Raw genomic sequence first — 17,981 nt, forward strand, 5'->3', positions numbered from 1 at the left:
CATCAGAACCAATCAAACACTCACACCCAGTCAACAGATCTGGGTTTGATCCATCACCGTTCTTTAGCCCACTCTGCCACCCCAGTTCAGACATGGCCATATGCAAATCAGTCTGACCCTGTGCCTCATGGGAACAGTCCAGCCCGAACTGCCAAGCCATGCCTTCCCTGGACCGGAAACAAGCTTCCTAGGACCGGTTTCTGGCATTTCAGCCGTCTTCAGCCCTGGGCTGTCTCCTGATAACAGGTGAGTAATTTGGAATTCGTAGTTCGGCTGATTTTAGGGGAATATTTGTACGTTTCAAAAATAGACACTTAGAAACTTTTCTGCTGAAAACCACACAATGGTCTCCTATGGAAAGAAATACAAGTTACTGGTAAGTATGCTTAGAATTACTTTTCAGGGTCAGTGCTGGTCTAAAAGATGCAGCACTGGGTTCTCTCCTGAGAACAGTTGAGTAAATCGTAATTCGTAGTTTGACTGATTTTAGAGGAATATTTGTACATTTCAAAAATGGACACAGAGAAACTTTTCTGCTGAAAACCACACAATGGATTCCTATGGAAGAAAATACAAGTTACTGGTAAGTACGCTTAGAATTACTTTTCAGGGTCAGTGCTGGGCTAAAAGATGCAGCCCTGGCCTGTCTCCTGATGACAGGTGAGTAAATTGGAATTTGTAGTTTGGCTGATTTTAGAGGAATATTTGTACGTTTCAAAAATGGACACTTAGAAACTTTTCTACTGAAAACCACACAATGGATTCCTGTGGAAAGAAATACAAGTTACTGGTAAGTACGCTTAGAATTACTTTTCGGGGTCAGTGCTGGTCTAAAAGATGCAGCCCTGGGTTCTTTCCTGAGAACAGGTGAGTAAATCATAATTCGTATTCGGCTGATTTTAGAGGAATATTTGTACGTTTCAAAAATGGACACTTTGAAACTTTTCTGCTGAAAACCACACAATGGATTCCTATGGAAGAAAATACAAGTTACTGGAAAGTACGCTTAGAATTACTTTTCAGAGTCAGTGCTGGGCTAAAAGATGCAGCCCTGGCTTCTCTCCTGATAACAGGTGAGTAAATCGTAATTTGTAGATCGTCTGATTTTAGAAGAATATTTGTATGTTTCAAAAATGGACACTTAGAAACTTTTCTGCTGAAAACCACACAATGGATTCCTATGGAAGGAAATACATGTTACTGGTAAGTACGCTTAGAATTACTTTTCACGGTCAGTGCTGGTCTAAAAGATGCAGACCTGGGTTCTTTCCTGATAACAGGTGAGTAAATTGTAATTTGTAGTTCGGCTGATTTTAGAGGAATATTTGTACGTTTCAAAAATGGACACTTTGAAATTTTTCTGCTGAAAACCACACAATGGATTCCTATGGAAGAAAATACAAGTTACTGGTAAGCACGCTTAGAATTACTTTTCAGGGTCAGTGCTGGTCTAAAAGATGCAGCACTGATTTTTCTCCTGAGAACAGGTGAGTAAATCGTAACTCGTAGTTCGGCTGATTTTAGAGGAATATTTGTACGTTTCAAAAATGGACACAGAGAAACTTTTCTGCTGAAAACCACACAATGGATTCCTATGGAAGAAAGTACAAGTTACTTGTAAGTACGCTTAGAATTACTTTTCAGGGTCAGTGCTGGGCTAAAAGATGCATCCCTGTCTTCTCTCCTGATAACAGGTGAGTAAATCGTAATTCGTAGTTCGGCTGATTTTAAAGGAATATTTGTACGTTTCAAAAATGGACACTTTGAAACGTTTCTGCTGAAAACCACATAATGGATTCCTATGGAAAGAAATACAAGTTACTGGTAAGAACGCTTAGAATTACTTTTCAGGGTCAGTGCTGGTCTAAAAGATGCAGCACTGGGTTCTCTCCTGAGAACAGGTGAGTAAATCGTAATTCATAGTTTGGCTGATTTTATAGGAATATTTGTACATTTCAAAAATGGACACAGAGAATCTTTTCTGCTGAAAACCACACAATAGATTCCTATGGAAGTAAATACAAGTTATTGGTAAGTCCGCTTAGAATTACTTTTCAGGGTCAGCGCTGGGCTAAAAGATGCAGCCCTGGGCTCTCTCCTGATAACAGGTGAATAAATTGGAATTCGTAGTTCGGCTGATTTTAGAGGAATATTTGTACGTTTCAAAAATGTACACTTAGAAACATTTCTGCTGAAAGCCACACAATGGATTCCTGTGGAAGGAAATACATGTTACTGGTAAGTACGCTTAGAAGTACTTTTCAGGGTCAGTGCTGGTCTAAAAGATGCAGCCCTGGGTTCTTTCCTGAGAACAGGTGAGTAAATCTTAATTCGTAGTTCGGCTGATTTTAGACGAATATTTGTAAGTTTCAAAAATGGACACTTTGAAACTTTTCTGATGAAAACCACACAATGGATTCCTATGGAAGAAAATACAAGTTACTGGTAAGTACGCTTAGAATTACTTTTCAGGGTCAGTGCTAGTCTAAAAGATGCAGCACTGGGTTCTCTCCTGAGAACAGGTGAGTAAATCGTAATTCGTAGTTCGGCTGATTTTAGAGGAATATTTGTACTTTTCAAAAATGGACACAGAGAAACTTTTCTGCTGAAAACCACACAATGAATTCCTATGGAAGAAAATACAAGTTACTGGTAAGTATGCTTAGAATTACTTTTCAGGGTCAGTGCTGGGCTAAAAGATGCAGCACTGGCTTCTCTCCTGATAACAGGTGAGTAAATTGGAATTCGTATTTCGGCTGATTTTAGAGGAATATTTGTACGTTTCAAAAATATACACTTAGAAACTTTTCTGCTGAAAACCACACAATGGACTCCTATGGAAGAAAATACAAGTTACTGGTAAGTACGCTTAGAATTACTTTTCAGGGTCAGTGCTGGGCTAAAAGATGCAGCAATTTCTTCTCTCCTGATAACAAGTGAGTAAATCGTAATTCGGTTGATTTTAGACGAATATTTGTACGTTTCAAAAATGGACACTTTGAAACTTTTTTGATGAAAACCACACAATGGATTCCTATGGAAGAAAATACAAGTTACTGGTAAGTACGCTTAGAATTACTTTTCAGGGTCAGTGCTGGGCTAAAAGATGCAGCCCTGGGCTGTCTCATGATAACAGGTGAGTAAATTGGAATTCGTAGTTCGGCTGATTTTAGAGGAATATTTGTACGTTTCAAAAATGGACACTTTGAAACTTTTCTGCTGAAAACCACACAATGGATTCCTATGGAAAGAAATACAAGTTACTGGTAAGTATGCTTAGAATTACTTTTCAGGGTCAGTGCTGGTCTAAAAGATGCAGCCCTGGGCTGTCTCCTGATAACAAGTGAGTAATTTGGAATTTGTAGTTCGGCTGATTTTAGAGGTATATTTGTACGTTTCAAAAATAGACACTTAGAAACTTTTCTGCTGAAAACCACACGATGGTTTCCTATGGAAAGAAATACAAGTTACTGGTAAGTATGCTTAGAATTACTTTTCAGGGTCAGTGCTGGTCTAAAAGATGCAGCAATGGGTTCTCTCCTGAGAACAGTTGAGTAAATCGTAATTCGTAGTTTGACTGATTTTAGAGGAATATTTGTACATTTCAAAAATGGACACAGAGAAACTTTTCTGCTGAAAACCACACAATGGATTCCTATGGAAGAAAATACAAGTTACTGGTAAGTACGCTTAGAATTACTTTTCAGGGTCAGTGCTGGGCTAAAAGATGCAGCCCTGGGCTGTCTCCTGATGAGAGTAAATTGGAATTCGTAGTTCGGCTAATTTTAGAGGAATATTTGTACATTTAAAAAATGGACACTTTGAAACTTTTCTGATGAAAACCACACAATGGATTCCTATGGAAGAAAATACAAGTTACTGGTAAGTACGCTTAGAATTACTTTTCAGGGTCAGTGCTGGTCTAAAAGATGCAGCCCTGGGCTGTCTCCTGATAACAGGTGAGTAATTTGGAATTCGTAGTTCGGCTGATTTTAGAGGAATATTTGTACTTTTCAAAAATGGACACAGAGAAACTTTTCTGCTGAAAACCACACAATGGATTCCTATGGAAGAAAATATAAGTTACTGGTAAGTACGCTTAGAATTACTTTTCAGGGTCAGTGCTGGGCTAAAAGATGCAGCACTGGCTTCTCTCCTGATAACAAGTGAGTAAATCGTAATTCGTAGTTTGGCTGATTTTAGAGGAATATTTGTACATTTCAAAAACTGGACACAGAGAAACTTTTCTGCTGAAAACCACACAATGGATTCCTATGGAAAGAAATACAAGTTACTGGTAAGTATGCTTAGAATTACTTTTCAGGGTCAGTGCTGGTCTAAAAGATGCAGCACTGGGTTGTCTCCTGAGAACAGTTGAGTAAATCCTAATTCGTAGTTGGATTGATTTTAGAGGAATATTTGTATGCTTAGAATTACTTTTCAGGGTCAGTGCTGGGCTAAAAGATGCAGCCCTGGGCTGTCTCTTGATAACAGGTGAGTAAATTGGAATTCGTAGTTCGGCTGATTTTAGAGGAATATTTGTACGTTTCAAAAACAGACACTTAGAACCTTTTCTGCTGAAAACCACACAATGGATTCCTATGGAAAGAAATACAAGTTACTGGTAAGTATGCTTAGAATTACTTTTCAGGGTCAGTGCTGGTCTAAAAGATGCAGCACTGGGTTCTCTCCTGAGAACAGTTGAGTAAATCGTAATTCGTAGTTCGGCTGATTTTAGAGGAATATTTGTACATTTCAAAAACTGGACACAGAGAAACTTTTCTGCTGAAAACCACACAATGGATTCCTATGGAAAGAAATACAAGTTACTGGTAAGTATGCTTAGAATTACTTTTCAGGGTCAGTGCTGGGCTAAAAGATGCATCCCTGGCTTCTCTCCTGATAACAGGTGAGTAAATCGTAATTCGTAGTTCGGCTGATTTTAAAGGAATATTTGTACGTTTCAAAAATGGACACTTTGAAACTTTTCTGCTGAAAACCACACAATGGATTCCTATGGAAAGAAATACAAGTTACTGGTAAGTATGCTTAGAATTACTTTTCAGGGTCAGTGCTGGTCTAAAAGATGCAGCACTGGGTTGTCTCCTGAGAACAGTTGAGTAAATCGTAATTCGTAGTTCGATTGATTTTAGAGGAATATTTGTACGCTTAGAATTACTTTTCAGGGTCAGTGCTGGGCTAAAAGATGCAGCCCTGGGCTGTCTCTTGATAACAGGTGAGTAAATCGTAATTCGTAGTTCGGCTGATTTTAGAGGAATATTTGTACGTTTCAAAAATAGACACTTAGAAACTTTTCTGCTGAAAACCACACAATGGATTCCTATGGAAAGAAATACAAGTTACTGGAAATTATGCTTAGAATTACTTTTCAGAGTCAGTGCTGGTCTAAAAGATGCAGCACTGGGTTCTCTCCTGAGAACAGGTGAGTAAATCGTAATTCGTAGATCGACTGATTTTAGAGGAATATTTGTACTTTTCAAAAATGGACACAGAGAAACTTTTCTGCTGAAAACCACGCAATGGATTCCTATGGAAGAAAATACAAGTTACTTGTAAGTGTGCTTAGAATTACTTTTCAGGGTCAGTGCTGGGCTAAAAGATGCAGCCCTGGCTTCTCTCCTGATAACAGGTGAGTAAATCGTAATTTGTAGTTCGGCTGATTTTAAAGGAATATTTGTACATTTCAAAAATGGACACTTTGAAACTTTTCTGCTGAAAACCACACAATGGATTCCTATGGAAGAAAATACAAGTTACTGGTAAGTACGCTTAGAATCACTTTTCAGGGTCACTGCTGGTCTAAAAGATGCAGCACTGGGTTCTCTCCTGAGAACAGGTGAGTAAATCGTAATTCGTTTTTCTGTTGATTTTATAGGAATATTTGTACTTTTCAAAAATGGACACAGAGAAACTTTTCTGCTGAAAACCACACAATGGATTCCTATGGAAGAAAATACAAGTTACTGGTAAGTACTCTTAGAATTACTTTTCAGGGTCAGTGCTGGGCTAAAAGATGCAGCACTGGCTTCTCTCCTGATAACAAGTGAGTAAATCGTAATTCGTAGTTTGGCTGATTTTAAAGGAATATTTGTACGTTTCGAAAATGGACACTTTGAAACTTTTCTGCTGAAAACCACACAATGGATTCCTATGGAAAGAAATACAAGTTACTGGTAAGTATGCTTAGAATTACTTTTCAGGGTCAGTGCTGGTCTAAAAGATGCAGCACTGGGTTCTCTCCTGAGGACAGTTGAGTAAATCGTAATTCGTAGTTCGGCTGATTTTAGAGGAATATTTGTACATTTCAAAAACTGGACACAGAGAAACTTTTCTGCTGAAAACCACACAATGGATTCCTATGGAAAGAAATACAAGTTACTGGTAAGTATGCTTAGAATTACTTTTCAGGGTCAGTGCTGGTTCAAAAGATGCAGCACTGGGTTGTCTCCTGAGAACAGTTGAGTACATCGTAATTCGTAGTTCGATAGATTTTAGAGGAATATTTGTACGCTTAGAATTACTTTTCAGGGTCAGTGCTGGGCTAAAAGATGCAGCCCTGGGCTGTCTCTTGATAACAGGTGAGTAAATTGGAATTCGTAGTTCGGCTGATTATAGAGGAATATTTGTACGTTTCAAAAATAGACACTTAGAAACTTTTCTGTTGAAAACCACACAATGGATTCCTATGGAAAGAAATACAAGTTACTGGTAAGTATGCTTAGAATTACTTTTCAGGGTCAGTGCTCGTCTAAAAGATGCAGCACTGGGTTGTCTCCTGAGAACAGTTGAGTAAATCGTAATTCGTAGTTCGACTGATTTTAGAGGAATATTTGTACATTTCAAAAATGGACACAAAGAATCTTTTCTGCTGAAAACCACACAATGGATTCCTATGGAAGAAAATACAAGTTACTGGTAAGTACGCTTAGAATTACTTTTCAGGGTTAGTGCTGGTCTAAAAGATACAGCCCTGGGTTCTTTCCTGAGAACAGGTGAGTAAATTGTAATTCGTAGTTCGGCTGATTTTAGAGGAATATTTGTACGTTTCAAAAATGGACACTGAAACTTTTCTGCTGAAAACCACACAATGGATTCCTATGGAAGAAAATCCAAGTTACTGGTAAGTACGCTTAGAATTACTTTTCAGGGTCAGTGCTGGGCTAAAAGATGCAGCCCAGGGCTGTCTCCTGAGAACAGGTGAGTAGATTGGAATTCGTAGTTCGGCAGATTTTAGAGGAATATTTGTACGTTTCAAAAATAGACACTTAGAAACTTTTCTGCTGAAAACCACACAATGGATTGCTATGGAAAGAAATACAAGTTACTGGTAAGTATGCTTAGAATTACTTTTCAGGGTCAGCGCTGGTCTAGAAGATGCAGCACTGGGTTCTCTCCTGAGAACAGTTGAGTAAATCGTAATTCGTAGTTCGACTGATTTTAGAGGAATATTTGTACATTTCAAAAATGGACACAGAGAAACTTTTCTGCTGAAAACCCCACAATGGATTCCTATGGAAGAAAATACAAGTTACTGGTAAGTACGCTTAGAATTACTTTTCAGGTTCAGTGCTAGGCTAAAAGATGCAGCCCTGGCTTCTCTCCTGATAACAGGTGAGTAAATCGTAATTTGTAGATCGTCTGATTTTAGAGGAATATTTGTACGTTTCAAAAATGGACATTTTGAAACTTTTCTGCTGACAACCACACAATGAATTCCTATGGAAGAAAATACAAGTTACTGGTAAGTACGCTTAGAATTACTTTTCAGGGTCAGTGCTGGTCTAAAAGATGCAGCACTGGGTTCTCTCCTGAGAACAGGTGAGTAAATCGTAATTCGTTTTTCTGTTGTTTTTATAGGAATATTTGTACTTTTCAAAAATGGACACAGAGAAACTTTTCTGCTGAAAACCACACAATGGATTCCTATGGAAGAAAATACAAGTTACTGGTAAGTACGCTTAGAATTACTTTTCAGGGTCAGTGCTGGGTTAAAAGATGCAGCACTGGCTTCTCTCCTGATAACAAGTGAGTAAATCGTAATTCGTAGTTTGGCTGATTTTAGAGGAATATTTGTACATTTCAAAAACTGGACACAGAGAAACTTTTCTGCTGAAAACCACACAATGGATTCCTATGGAAAGAAATACAAGTTACTGGTAAGTATGCTTAGAATTACTTTTCAGGGTCAGTGCTGGTCTAAAAGATGCAGCACTGGGTTGTCTCCTGAGAACAGTTGAGTAAATCCTAATTCGTAGTTGGATTGATTTTAGAGGAATATTTGTACACTTAGAATTACTTTTCAGGGTCAGTGCTGGGCTAAAAGATGCAGCCCTGGGCTGTCTCTTGATAACAGGTGAGTAAATTGGAATTCGTAGTTCGGCTGATTTTAGAGGAATATTTGTACGTTTCAAAAACAGACACTTAGAAACTTTTCTGCTGAAAACCACACAATGGATTCCTATGGAAAGAAATACAAGTTACTGGTAAGTATGCTTAGAATTACTTTTCAGGGTCAGTGCTGGTCTAAAAGATGCAGCACTGGGTTCTCTCCTGAGAACAGTTGAGTAAATCGTAATTCGTAGTTCGGCTGATTTTAGAGGAATATTTGTACATTTCAAAAACTGGACACAGAGAAACTTTTCTGCTGAAAACCACACAATGGATTCCTATGGAAAGAAATACAAGTTACTGGTAAGTATGGTTAGAATTACTTTTCAGGGTCAGTGCTGGTCTAAAAGATGCAGCCCAGGGCTGTCTCCTGATAACAGGTGAGTATATTGGAATTCGTAGTTCGGCTGATTTTAAAGGAATATTTGTACGTTTCAAAAATGGACACTTTGAAACTTTTCTGCTGAAAACCACACAATGGATTCCTATGGAAAGAAATACAAGTTACTGGTAAGAATGCTTAGAATTACTTTTCAGGGTCAGTGCTGGTCTAAAAGATGCAGCACTGGTTTTTCTCCTGAGAACAGGTGAGTAAATCGTAACTCGTAGTTCGGCTGATTTTAGAGGAATATTTGTACGTTTCAAAAATGGACACTTTTAAACTTTTCTGCTGAAAACCACACAATGGATTCCTATGGAAGAAAGTACAAGTTACTGGTAAGTACGCTTAGAATTACTTTTCAGGGTCAGTGCTGGGCTAAAAGATGCAGCACTGGCTTCTCTCCTGATAACAAGTGAGTAAATCGTAATTCGTAGTTTGGCTGATTTTAGAGGAATATTTGTACATTTCAAAAACTGGACACAGAGAAACTTTTCTGCTGAAAACCACACAATGGATTCCTATGGAAAGAAATACAAGTTACTGGTAAGTATGCTTAGAATTACTTTTCAGGGTCAGTGCTGGTCTAAAAGATGCAGCACTGGGTTGTCTCCTGAGAACAGTTGAGTAAATCCTAATTCGTAGTTGGATTGATTTTAGAGGAATATTTGTACGCTTAGAATTACTTTTCAGGGTCAGTGCTGGGCTAAAAGATGCAGCCCTGGGCTGTCTCTTGATAACAGGTGAGTAAATTGGAATTCGTAGTTCGGCTGATTTTAGAGGAATATTTGTACGTTTCAAAAACAGACACTTAGAAACTTTTCTGCTGAAAACCACACAATGGATTCCTATGGAAAGAAATACAAGTTACTGGTAAGTATGCTTAGAATTACTTTTCAGGGTCAGTGCTGGTCTAAAAGATGCAGCACTGGGTTCTCTCCTGAGAACAGTTGAGTAAATCGTAATTCGTAGTTCGGCTGATTTTAGAGGAATATTTGTACATTTCAAAAACTGGACACAGAGAAACTTTTCTGCTGAAAACCACACAATGGATTCCTATGGAAAGAAATACAAGTTACTGGTAAGTATGCTTAGAATTACTTTTCAGGGTCAGTGCTGGTCTAAAAGATGCAGCCCAGGGCTGTCTCCTGATAACAGGTGAGTATATTGGAATTCGTAGTTCGGCTGATTTTAAAGGAATATTTGTACGTTTCAAAAATGGACACTTTGAAACTTTTCTGCTGAAAACCACACAATGGATTCCTATGGAAAGAAATACAAGTTACTGGTAAGAATGCTTAGAATTACTTTTCAGGGTCAGTGCTGGTCTAAAAGATGCAGCACTGGTTTTTCTCCTGAGAACAGGTGAGTAAATCGTAACTCGTAGTTCGGCTGATTTTAGAGGAATATTTGTACGTTTCAAAAATGGACACTTTTAAACTTTTCTGCTGAAAACCACACAATGGATTCCTATGGAAGAAAGTACAAGTTACTTGTAAGTACGCTTAGAATTACTTTTCAGGGTCAGTGCTGGGCTAAAAGATGCATCCCTGGCTTCTCTCCTGATAACAGGTGAGTAAATCGTAATTCGTAGTTCGGCTGATTTTAGAGGAATATTTGTACGTTTCAAAAATGGACACTGAAACTTTTCTGCTGAAAACCACACAATGGATTCCTATGGAAGAAAATACAAGTTACTGGTAAGTACGCTTAGAATTACTTTTCAGGGTCAGTGCTGGGCTAAAAGATGCAGCCCAGGGCTGTCTCCTGATAACAGGTGAGTAGATTGGAATTCGTAGTTCGGCAGATTTTAGAAGAATATTTGTACGTTTCAAAAATAGACACTTAGAAACTTTTCTGCTGAAAACCACACAATGGATTGCTATGGAAAGAAATACAAGTTACTGGTAAGTATGCTTAGAATTACTTTTCAGGGTCAGCGCTGGTCTAGAAGATGCAGCACTGGGTTCTCTCCTGAGAACAGTTGAGTAAATCGTAATTCGTAGTTCGACTGATTTTAGAGGAATATTTGTACATTTCAAAAATGGACACAGAGAAACTTTTCTGCTGAAAACCACACAATGGATTCCTATGGAAGAAAATACAAGTTACTGGTAAGTACGCTTAGAATTACTTTTCAGGTTCAGTGCTGGGCTAAAAGATGCAGCCCTGGGTTCTTTCCTGAGAACAGGTGAGTAAATCGTAATTCGTAGTTCGGCTGATTTTAGAGGAATATTTGTACGTTTCAAAAATGGACACTTAGAAACTTTTCTACTGAAAACCACACAATGGATTCCTATGGAAAGAAATACAAGTTACTGGTAAGTATGCTTAGAATTACTTTTCAGGGTCAGTGCTGGTCTAAAAGATGCAGCACTGGGTTGTCTCCTGAGAACAGTTGAGTAAATCGTAATTCGTAGTTCGATTGATTTTAGAGGAATATTTGTACGCTTAGAATTACTTTTTAGGGTCAGTGCTGGGCTAAAAGATGCAGCCCTGGGCTGTCTCTTGATAACAGGTGAGTAAATTGGAATTCGTAGTTCGGCTGATTTTAGAGGAATATTTGTACGTTTCAAAAATAGACACTTAGAAACTTTTCTGCTGAAAACCACACAATGGATTCCTATGGAAAGAAATACAAGTTACTGGTAAGTATGCTTAGAATTACTTTTCAGGGTCAGTGCTGGTCTAAAAGATGCAGCACTGGGTTCTCTCCTGAGAACAGGTGAGTAAATCGTAATTCGTAGATCGACTGATTTTAGAGGAATATTTGTACTTTTCAAAAATGGACACAGAGAAACTTTTCTGCTGAAAACCACGCAATGGATTCCTATAGAAGAAAATACAAGTTACTGGTAAGTGTGCTTAGAATTACTTTTCAGGGTCAGTGCTGGGCTAAAAGTTGCAGCCCTGGCTTCTCTCCTGATAACATGTGAGTAAATCGTAATTTGTAGTTCGGCTGATTTTAAAGGAATATTTGTACATTTCAAAAATGGACACTTTGATACTTTTCAGCTGAAAACCACACAATGGATTCCTATGGAAGAAAATACAAGTTACTGGTAAGTACGCTTAATATTACTTTTCAGGGTCAGTGCTGGTCTAAAAGATGCAGCACTGGGTTCTCTCCTGAGAACAGGTGAGTAAATCGTAATTCGTTTTTCTGTTGATTTTATAGGAATATTTGTACTTTTCAAAAATGGACACAGAGAAACTTTTCTGCTGAAAACCACACAATGGATTCCTATGGAAGAAAATACAAGTTACTGGTAAGTACTCTTAGAATTACTTTTCAGGGTCAGTGCTGGGCTAAAAGATGCAGCACTGGCTTCTCTCCTGATAACAAGTGAGTAAATCGTAATTCGTAGTTTGGCTGATTTTAAAGGAATATTTGTACATTTCGAAAATGGACACTTTGAAACTTTTCTGCTGAAAACCACACAATGGATTCCTATGGAAAGAAATACAAGTTACTGGTAAGTATGCTTAGAATTACTTTTCAGGGTCAGTGCTGGTCTAAAAGATGCAGCACTGGGTTCTCTCCTGAGAACAGTTGAGTAAATCGTAATTCGTAGTTCGGCTGATTTTAGAGGAATATGTGTACATTTCAAAAACTGGACACAGAGAAACTTTTCTGCTGAAAACCACACAATGGATTCCTATGGAAAGAAATACAAGTTACTGGTAAGTATGCTTAGAATTACTTTTCAGGGTCAGTGCTGGTCTAAAAGATGCAGCACTGGGTTGTCTCCTGAGAACAGTTGAGTAAATCGTAATTCGTAGTTCGATTGATTTTAGAGGAATATTTGTACGCTTAGAATTACTTTTCAGGGTCAGTGCTGGGCTAAAAGATGCAGCACTGGGTTGTCTCCTGAGAACAGTTGAGTAAATCGTAATTTGTAGTTCGATTGATTTTAGAGGAATATTTGTACGCTTAGAATTACTTTTCAGGGTCAGTGCTGGGCTAAAAGATGCAGCCCTGGGCTGTCTCTTGATAATAGGTGAGTAAATTGGAATTCGTAGTTCGGCTGATTATAGAGGAATATTTGTACGTTTCAAAAATAGACACTTAAAAACTTTTCTGCTGAAAACCACACAATGGATTCCTATGGAAAGAAATACAAGTTACTGGTAAGTATGCTTAGAATTACTTTTCAGGGTCAGTGCTCATCTAAAAGATGCAGCACTGGGTTGTCTCCTGAGAACAGTTGAGTAAATCGTAATTCGTAGTTCGACTGATTTTAGAGGAATATTTGTACATTTCAAAAATGGACACAGAGAATCTTTTCTGCTGAAAACCACACAATGGATTCCTATGGAAGAAAATACAAGTTACTGGTAAGTACGCTTAGAATTACTTTTCAGGTTCAGTGCTGGGCTAAAAGATGCAGCCCTGGCTTCTCTCCTGATAACAGGTGAGTAAATCGTAATTTGTAGATCGTCTGATTTTAGAGGAATATCTGTATGTTTCAAAAATGGACACTTTGAAATTTTTCTGCTGAAATCCACACAATGGATTCCTATGGAAGAAAATACAAGTTACTGGTAAGCACGCTTAGAATTACTTTTCAGGGTCAGTGCTGGTCTAAAAGATGCAGCACTGGGTTCTCTCCTGAGAACAGGTGAGTAAATCGTAATTCGTAGTTCGGCTGATTTTAGAAGAATATTTATACGCTTCAAAAATGGACACAGAGAAACTTTTCTGCTGAAAAGCACACAATGGATTCCTATGGAAGAAAATACAAGTTACTGGTAAGTACGCTTAGAATTACTTTTCAGGGTCCGTGCTGGGCTAAAAGATGCAGCCCTGGGCTCTCTCCTGATAACAGGTGAGTAAATTGGAATTTGTAGTTTGGCCGATTTTAGAGGAATATTTGTACGTTTCAAAAATGGACACTTAGAAACTTTTCTACTGAAAACCACACAATGGATTCCTATGGAAAGAAATACAAGTTACTGGTAAGTACGCTTAGAATTACTTTTCGGGGTCAGTGCTGGTCTAAAAGATACAGCCCTGGGTTCTTTCCTGAGAACAGGTGAGTAAATCGTAATTCGTAGTTCGGCTGATTTTAGAGGAATATTTGTACGTTTCAAAAATGGACACTGAAACTTTTCTGCTGAAAACCACACAATGGATTCCTATGGAAGAAAATACAAGTTACTGGTAAGTACGCTTAGAATTACTTTTCAGGGTCAGTGCTGGGCTAAAAGATGCAGCCCAGGGCTGTCTCCTGATAACAGGTGAGTAGATTGGAATTCGTAGTTCGGCAGATTTTAGAAGAATATTTGTACGTTTCAAAAATAGACACTTAGAAACTATTCTGCTGAAAACCACACAATGGATTGCTATGGAAAGAAATACAAGTTACTGGTAAGTATGCTTAGAATTACTTTTCAGGGTCAGCGCTGGTCTAGAAGATGCAGCACTGGGTTCTCTCCTGAGAACAGTTGAGTAAATCGTAATTCGTAGTTCGACTGATTTTAGAGGAATATTTGTACATTTCAAAAATGGACACAGAGAAACTTTTCTGCTGAAAACCACACAATGGATTCCTATGGAAGAAAATACAAGTTACTGGTAAGTACGCTTAGAATTACTTTTCTGGTTCAGTGCTGGGCTAAAAGATGCAGCCCTGGGTTCTTTCCTGCGAACAGGTGAGTAAATCGTAATTCGTAGTTCGGCTGATTTTAGAGGAATATTTGTACGTTTCAAAAATGGACACTTAGAAACTTTTCTACTGAAAACCACACAATGGATTCCTATGGAAAGAAATACAAGTTACTGGTAAGTATGCTTAGAATTACTTTTCAGGGTCAGTGCTGGTCTAAAAGATGCAGCACTGGGTTGTCTCCTGAGAACAGTTGAGTAAATCGTAATTCGTAGTTCGATTGATTTTAGAGGAATATTTGTACTTTTCAAAAATGGACACAGAGAAACTTTTCTGCTGAAAACCACGCAATGGATTCCTATAGAAGAAAATACAAGTTACTGGTAAGTGTGCTTAGAATTACTTTTTAGGGTCAGTGCTGGGCTAAAAGATGCAGCCCTGGGCTGTCTCTTGATAAAAGGTGAGTAAATTGGAATTCGTAGTTCGGCTGATTTTAGAGGAATATTTGTACGTTTCAAAAATAGACACTTAGAAACTTTTCTGCTGAAAACCACACAATGGATTCCTATGGAAAGAAATACAAGTTACTGGTAAGTATGCTTAGAATTACTTTTCAGGGTCAGTGCTGGTCTAAAAGATGCAGCACTGGGTTCTCTCCTGAGAACAGGTGAGTAAATCGTAATTCGTAGATCGACTGATTTTAGAGGAATATTTGTACTTTTCAAAAATGGACACAGAGAAACTTTTCTGCTGAAAACCACGCAATGGATTCCTATAGAAGAAAATACAAGTTACTGGTAAGTGTGCTTAGAATTACTTTTCAGGGTCAGTGCTGGGCTAAAAGTTGCAGCCCTGGCTTCTCTCCTGATAACAGGTGAGTAAATCGTAATTTGTAGTTCGGCTGATTTTAAAGGAATATTTGTACATTTCAAAAATGGACACTTTGAAACTTTTCTGCTGAAAACCACACAATGGATTCCTATGGAAGAAAATACAAGTTACTGGTAAGTACGCTTAATATTACTTTTCAGGGTCAGTGCTGGTCTAAAAGATGCAGCACTGGGTTCTCTCCTGAGAACAGGTGAGTAAATCGTAATTCGTAGTTCGATTGATTTTAGAGGAATATTTGTACGCTTAGAATTACTTTTCAGGGTCAGTGCTGGGCTAAAAGATGCAGCACTGGGTTGTCTCCTGAGAACAGTTGAGTAAATCGTAATTTGTAGTTCGATTGATTTTAGAGGAATATTTGTACGCTTAGAATTACTTTTCAGGGTCAGTGCTGGGCTAAAAGATGCAGCCCTGGGCTGTCTCTTGATAATAGGTGAGTAAATTGGAATTCGTAGTTCGGCTGATTATAGAGGAATATTTGTACGTTTCAAAAATAGACACTTAAAAGCTTTTCTGCTGAAAACCACACAATGGATTCCTATGGAAAGAAATACAAGTTACTGGTAAGTATGCTTAGAATTACTTTTCAGGGTCAGTGCTCATCTAAAAGATGCAGCACTGGGTTGTCTCCTGAGAACAGTTGAGTAAATCGTAATTCGTAGTTCGACTGATTTTAGAGGAATATTTGTACATTTCAAAAATGGACACAGAGAATCTTTTCTGCTGAAAACCACACAATGGATTCCTATGGAAGAAAATACAAGTTACTGGTAAGTACGCTTAGAATTACTTTTCAGGTTCAGTGCTGGGCTAAAAGATGCAGCCCTGGCTTCTCTCCTGATAACAGGTGAGTAAATCGTAATTTGTAGATCGTCTGATTTTAGAGGAATATCTGTATGTTTCAAAAATGGACACTTTGAAATTTTTCTGCTGAAATCCACACAATGGATTCCTATGGAAGAAAATACAAGTTACTGGTAAGCACGCTTAGAATTACTTTTCAGGGTCAGTGCTGGTCTAAAAGATGCAGCACTGGGTTCTCTCCTGAGAACAGGTGAGTAAATCGTAATTCGTAGTTCGGCTGATTTTAGAAGAATATTTATACGCTTCAAAAATGGACACAGAGAAACTTTTCTGCTGAAAAGCACACAATGGATTCCTATGGAAGAAAATACAAGTTACTGGTAAGTACGCTTAGAATTACTTTTCAGGGTCCGTGCTGGGCTAAAAGATGCAGCCCTGGGCTCTCTCCTGATAACAGGTGAGTAAATTGGAATTTGTAGTTTGGCCAATTTTAGAGGAATATTTGTACGTTTCAAAAATGGACACTTAGAAACTTTTCTACTGAAAACCACACAATGGATTCCTATGGAAAGAAATACAAGTTACTGGTAAGTACGCTTAGAATTACTTTTCGGGGTCAGTGCTGGTCTAAAAGATACAGCCCTGGGTTCTTTCCTGAGAACAGGTGAGTAAATCGTAATTCGTAGTTCGGCTGATTTTAGAGGAATATTTGTACGTTTCAAAAATGGACACTGAAACTTTTCTGCTGAAAACCACACAATGGATTCCTATGGAAGAAAATACAAGTTACTGGTAAGTACGCTTAGAATTACTTTTCAGGGTCAGTGCTGGGCTAAAAGATGCAGCCCAGGGCTGTCTCCTGATAACAGGTGAGTAGATTGGAATTCGTAGTTCGGCAGATTTTAGAAGAATATTTGTACGTTTCAAAAATAGACACTTAGAAACTATTCTGCTGAAAACCACACAATGGATTGCTATGGAAAGAAATACAAGTTACTGGTAAGTATGCTTAGAATTACTTTTCAGGGTCAGCGCTGGTCTAGAAGATGCAGCACTGGGTTCTCTCCTGAGAACAGTTGAGTAAATCGTAATTCGTAGTTCGACTGATTTTAGAGGAATATTTGTACATTTCAAAAATGGACACAGAGAAACTTTTCTGCTGAAAACCACACAATGGATTCCTATGGAAGAAAATACAAGTTACTGGTAAGTACGCTTAGAATTACTTTTCTGGTTCAGTGCTGGGCTAAAAGATGCAGCCCTGGGTTCTTTCCTGCGAACAGGTGAGTAAATCGTAATTCGTAGTTCGGCTGATTTTAGAGGAATATTTGTACGTTTCAAAAATGGACACTTAGAAACTTTTCTACTGAAAACCACACAATGGATTCCTATGGAAAGAAATACAAGTTACTGGTAAGTATGCTTAGAATTACTTTTCAGGGTCAGTGCTGGTCTAAAAGATGCAGCACTGGGTTGTCTCCTGAGAACAGTTGAGTAAATCGTAATTCGTAGTTCGATTGATTTTAGAGGAATATTTGTACTTTTCAAAAATGGACACAGAGAAACTTTTCTGCTGAAAACCACGCAATGGATTCCTATAGAAGAAAATACAAGTTACTGGTAAGTGTGCTTAGAATTACTTTTTAGGGTCAGTGCTGGGCTAAAAGATGCAGCCCTGGGCTGTCTCTTGATAAAAGGTGAGTAAATTGGAATTCGTAGTTCGGCTGATTTTAGAGGAATATTTGTACGTTTCAAAAATAGACACTTAGAAACTTTTCTGCTGAAAACCACACAATGGATTCCTATGGAAAGAAATACAAGTTACTGGTAAGTATGCTTAGAATTACTTTTCAGGGTCAGTGCTGGTCTAAAAGATGCAGCACTGGGTTCTC

The sequence above is a fragment of the Triturus cristatus genome, chromosome 1_1 (genome assembly GCF_964204655.1).
Source record: "Triturus cristatus chromosome 1_1, aTriCri1.1, whole genome shotgun sequence".
Taxonomy (NCBI): Eukaryota; Metazoa; Chordata; class Amphibia; order Caudata; family Salamandridae; genus Triturus; species Triturus cristatus.